At 38.6% G+C, this 6,000-nt stretch overlaps 1 protein-coding gene across 4 annotated transcripts in view; it reads left to right on the top strand.

The window, feature by feature from the left end:
* The window catches only part of SH3KBP1 (SH3 domain containing kinase binding protein 1), a 271,074-nt gene that overhangs the window by 113,671 nt on the left and 151,403 nt on the right, over nt 1-6,000 (top strand). The window lies entirely within an intron of this gene.

Below are 6,000 nucleotides of genomic sequence, written 5' to 3' on the forward strand. Positions count from 1 at the left end.
ATTCAGAGGGAAGGAAAATAAGTGATATTCATGGAAGACCTAGTGTGTGCCATGTGTGACGAGGTTCTTTACACACTGCCCTGTTGGCTTATCACAAGCACTTTCTTTTTTAAAAAAAATATTTTTATTGATTTCAGAGAGGAACAGAGAGGGAGAGAGAGATAGAAACATCAATGATGAGAGAGAATCCTTGATCGGCTGCCTCCTGCACGCCCCACATTGGGGATCGAGCCCGCAACCCAGGCATGTGCTCTGACCGGCAATGGAACCGTGACCTCCTGGTTCAAAGGTTGATTTTCAACCACTGAGCAACACCAGTTGGGCCCATTTTCTTTTGTAAATGAAGAATGAAGCTCAAGAAACTCTAGAAGAGGTAGGGCTGAGGATTGAAGCCAGGTCCACTTGGCTGGAGACCTTGTTCTTCCCACTGTACCACTGCCCCTTGTTCCTGTTTGGTCCTGGCTACTCAGAGACAGCCTTGCTGGTGAAGTGTCCCATCAGATAGTGGTATGGGCTTCTCAGACTCCCTGGGAGGGCCTGGGCTTCGGACTTAGAACCTGATCATTCATTCTGATTCAATGCATGTTATATGTATATAGAAATACAGTTTTCTGATTGCTTTGGTTTCCTGAATACCATTGGACCTTACAGAAACCCACAATTTACAAAAAAGGAAGCTAGAAGTCAAGGATACTAAATGAACTATAATGTGAATAGGGCTGATGCTAGCAGCCAGATTTCCTGACTCACATACAAACATAAGGTGAGCATGTGTCAAAGCTTTATTTAACTCACTAATGAGGGGATCTGTAAGATGGTAAGGCTGACTCAAAGAGAATTGTGAAAGAGCAAAGTATTTATAATCACTGAAAGAGAAAATTCTTGATTAAGATTGCTAAGTTAGATGCAAAACTATGTAGTATCCTACAGTTAAAGCTGTAACCTCTGAGATTATCTTTTTTAGGGGATAAATCACTTACACCTCTGCTGGTCAAAATCTATTTTCATTGCCATGTGGCAAGAATCATTTGCATTGCTTTCACTTTTCTACCAGTTAACACCCCCACTAACAGAGTTGTAAACTAACCTCATGCATAGTACATAGTATGTCAAACAAGATATGTATCCCTGGAGAATTAATTAATAAGGCTCCCTGTGTGGCACTTGGAAGACATGCAGTAACCCCTTTGCCTATTTCCAAGTTTTGGATAATAATAATTTGTATTAATATGTCATTCATTCATCATTTTTTATCCATGGTACCAAGAAGGACGCATAGGAAATTTGTTGAAAGTTGAATGAGTGAAAAATGGACAACAGCATAGACTATTTATACCAATGGTAGAAGGACAGATTTCTTAAGACTGACACCATGGAAGAAATTCCAGAGGGAAAAAACCAACAACAGTGTGCCTAATTTTAAAAAAGAGTTAAAATTTTGGTATGATTTGAAGTGAATCTAGCTAGACAAAGAGAACAACACAGAAAATTTTGTAATAAATTAGGATGAAAAGTTATTTGTACCATCTGAAAATATATTAGGAAGCTGCCATAACAGTGATAAATGATAGATAAATTTTCCATAAACACAAATCCCCCATGGTGACATAAAAATCCTAACGATGAGAAAATGTTCCACCCTGCTATTAATTAAATAAATACAATTGAACACAACAATGGGTCCTGCTTTTGAGAATTCTAAGAAATTATTTAGTGGTAAGATGTTGGCAATGCTTGGAAGTGGTGACTTTGTATATATTTATGAAGCTATTTAGCAAGGTATGTCAAGAGCTATAAAAATCTGAATTAATACTACACATTGACCCAGTAATCTCACTCCAAGGAATTTATCCACAGAAAATGGTTAACAGGAAAAAAAGTGAAATATGTTCATTGCAGCAGTACACGTGATAATGAAAAATAATCAAGAAAGTGAATAGTTATGTGAATTGTTATATTACCCTGCTAGAAGATTGTGAAGCCATTAAGATGGCAAACACAGAGGCCTTTAAGTCTGTATTTATGACAATACTGTGCATTGTAATTACCTGGTATATTCTGCTAACTTGCTAGCTCTTTAACAACAGGGATCTGGTTTTTATCTATCTTTACATTCGTGGTTCCTGGAATAGTGCCTAAAACCTAATACATACCTTAATAAAGGCTTGATGAATAAAGTAAATTAATAAATGTAAATATGAAAATATTTTTTTGCAAAATAAATGAACAGATTAGAACACAAAATTGCATATACAAGGATATAGTCATATAAAATATAGCTCCATGCACATGACCAGAGATGGAATAAGAATGGAAAATGGTTCTGTCAAAGATGGTTTTTCCTTTAATGTTGTAATAATGTTTTTCAAAAATATATTTGTTATTGCTCACAGAGAGGAAGGGAGTAGGAAAGAGAGAAACATCAATGATGAGAGAGAATCATTGCTGGCTGCCTCCTGCACACCCCCTACTGGGGATTGAGCCTGCAACCCAGGCATGTGCCCTGACTAGGAATCAAACAGTGACTTCCTGGTTCATAGGTCGATGCTCAACCACTGAGCCACGCTGACCGGGAAAATGTTGTAATAATGTTTAACAAAATACATATTAAGATAAGGAAATTTATTAATAAATTTCTGGGAAGTATTACTCACACTCACCTACCTGTTGGGTGTAGGGGAAGCAAGCATGAATGGCTAAAGAAGAGTGATCACAGGGCTGTTACTCTCTTCACCTAGATGACATAGAACTTCACCAGCACCCACAATCCTAGTCTTCTTTCCACTCACTGCCAGTTCAATGGTAGGCTTCGTTCTGGCTTTCTTCAAGTAGGAAAAATGAAAAGTAGCTCTGATCCTATGCTATTTATGTAAAACAAAACATAAAGGTTGGACTTTTAATCCATATTTTTAAAATTATATCATCAAAAATTAATTTCCCGATTGTTCCAACTTACTTGTAATATTGTGGATTTGGGGCCATAATCACTGTATAATATAAAACCTGCCCCTTTCTCTTATAAAGGATGTTGTATAAATGCTAATGGATAGCTATTTTCTAATCCTGCTAAAAACTAATAACAAAATAAACAAAAGCCCTAAAAAATCAGGGACTGATTGAGGTAAGACAATAGCAATAGCTTTGCAATACTATAGAATCAATCCGTCAAACCTTAGAGGGAAGGCAGGGGAGGGTGGGAGGAAGGGGGAGAGATCAACCAAAGGACTTGTATGCATGCATATAAGCCTAACCAATGGACACAGACACTAGGGGGGTGAGGGCACGAATCAATCAATCTACTGGTCAATAAAAATATATTGTGTTGTGTGTGTATATATACATATGTTGTATTTTTATTGATTCGTTAATAGAATGATTCTACTATATTGAAAAGCTATACACACACAAATGCACATGCTGTGAAGCACTGGAGTATGTAAAGCTAAAGTACTATAGTCTGCCACACCTAATCTCTCTGTTGTCTTGTCCACACCTAATTCAGCAGTGTTTTTAACCTTCAGGTCATTACCATTATCCCTTCACACCACTAACCCTTTGTCCTCATTCATATTTTTTAGCTATGTAACCAAATTGTGGGCTAGCAATAAGAGCAGTGGGCTTAAGCACGTTTGGGTAGACACAGCCCTGACCCTCATTAGGCAGGAGTCAACTACAGTCCTCTGTAATGTGGCTTAGAGAAGGAATAGAGAGTGTATGGCAATCCAGGGCTAAGTGGAGTTGGCAAGGGGAAATTGCTCAAGAAAGCCCTCACCATGCTTCTGCCTCCTGGCTAGAGAGTAGTGAGTGATTCTCCTCTCATCATTAGATCCACCATTGTGAATCTAAATGAACTAGCTTGCCAATTCAAAAGGAAAAATAGCAGGCTGGATTTCTAGTTAGATATTTTTAGAGAGATCGTTGTAAATACACATTTGTGTCATTTTGTCCACAGTGGAGAAGACTGATAAATCAGGCAAAGTTCAGATTATAAGAACAGAGGTAGCATATGGAAAAGGTTACCTGGAGAAATAGCATCTGAGAGCCTCTGGAATTTCAAAACTGGCTTGTTGGCCTATTTTTTTGGAAAAGGTCATTGAATCCTCATTCTTTTCCTGTCTGTGTCATCTAAAGCTTGAGAAATGAGCCGCTTTTCCCTTTGTGTTGGATGAGCTTGGTCTCAACCAGTCTGTCTTAGTCGTGACCTAAGGGATGTTCAGAGATTCTTGCTTTTATTTGCGCTTTGTCGTTAGTTTTTGAGGTGTTTCTCAGTGGTCCCTAGTCAGGCTGGCTGGAGACCACTGGCTTCAGTTTCAGACTTAAAGCCTAACCTGGCCTTGTAGTTTACAAAGAAGTAACTTGCACTTCCAAGTAACTTAACACATTTTCTTTCTTGTAAGCATAGCAGGGGATTTGTTTCTTTTATCTAGAGCTAAATAGGCTGTTGAAATCCTTCAAAACTTTAACTCATCAGATAGCCTTTGTCAGTTTGGATAGGTAGTTATTATATTGTGACTTATAATAAGAAATATATATTTGGTCTTTGCCTAGTCGTTCTGGCACAGAGCTCCTAAAATCCTTGGAATTTCCTAAGCAGAGAGAGTGATCAAGGTGTCTTTTGTTATGCTCATGAGGTGACTTTTGGAAGTACCAAAGGGTGAGGGTTGCCAGTGGAGCTAATCATGTGATTAGAAGGTTGGAACTTTCAGCCTCCACCCCCACCCCCACCCCATAGTCAGATAGAGTCAGGGAGGGTAAGATAGACACAGTTTAAAATGTAATTAATAACTCAAGATGTTATTAGAGTGGTAAATGATGGCAATGATAAATGAGGGAGGGATTTAAGAACAAAGGTTCTCAGTGAGGGTGAAGATGCTTGCTAGAATAGGTGACATTTCAACAGGGCATGTGGAAAGTGATAAGTACTTGGATGAATTCAGCAAGCACAGGCTGCATTATATAAGGTGATGGGCTAGTCTATAGGATGGACAGGAGGATAGTGCAACCTTGAGGGCAGGTGTGGAGCATAGGAAGCAGGAGCTGGCAGATACAGTCAAATTTGGTTGACATAAACGTTATAGTGTTGCCCACACTGAACTTTTAAAGAAATACCCTATTCTTCGGTATGGTTTTCTAAGATCATCACATCCCATAGACCAGTGGTTCTCAACCTTCTGGCCCTTTAAATACAGTTCCTCATGTTGTGACCCAACCATAAAATTATTTTCGTTGCTACTTCATAACTGTAATGTTGCTACTGTTATGAATTATAATGTAAATATCTGATATGCAGGATAGTCTTAGTTGACCCCTGTGAAAGGGTCGTTCGACCGCCAAAGGGGTTGCGACCCACAGGTTGAGAACCGCTGCCATAGACAGTTTTCTCACCTGGGAATTATGACAGGACAAAACTTCAGTATCTTGATTCATCAGAATGGTTATCTTGCTGGCTTAATTTCCTATTTGCTTATATTTGGAATGATAATAAGGTCTTAGCATAGATCATTTAATAATTTGGAGACCTGAGACTAGTCTGCAGTAGTTTTGAAGGACAGGACTTTCAAGCACTGCTGAAGGATGTCTGGAAAAGCCCTACTAGAAACCCTTTCCACTATGAGGAAAATCATGGATGTTGCTCTGTCTCATTGGGCAAAGTTTGCTAAAGTCTTAAATAGAAGTTGTATATGTTTTCTTAAGTCGTTTCCCTTTAAATTACTCTACACATTTCTCCTTTGAGGGGCTCCTCTCATGCGGAATAGGCTTATTCTCAGAAGAACGAGGGGAGGGAAGAAAAATAAACATTCTGTGTGTATAGAATGTTTTGGTCCTACCAGAAAGAGGTAATCAGACAATCAACTACACAGGCATTTAGGACCTAGATAATACTTGTTGATATTTGTCACAACCAGCTTTCCATGTCCCCAAATCAACAAGGATAGTTAGTTAAAGCAACTAAAATGGAAAATAATGTAGGTGTTTATGCCTTTAGAAAGTGGTTCCCCT

This window comes from Myotis lucifugus, unplaced genomic scaffold (assembly GCF_000147115.1).
Source record: "Myotis lucifugus unplaced genomic scaffold, Myoluc2.0 scaffold_49, whole genome shotgun sequence".
Taxonomy (NCBI): domain Eukaryota; kingdom Metazoa; phylum Chordata; class Mammalia; order Chiroptera; family Vespertilionidae; genus Myotis; species Myotis lucifugus.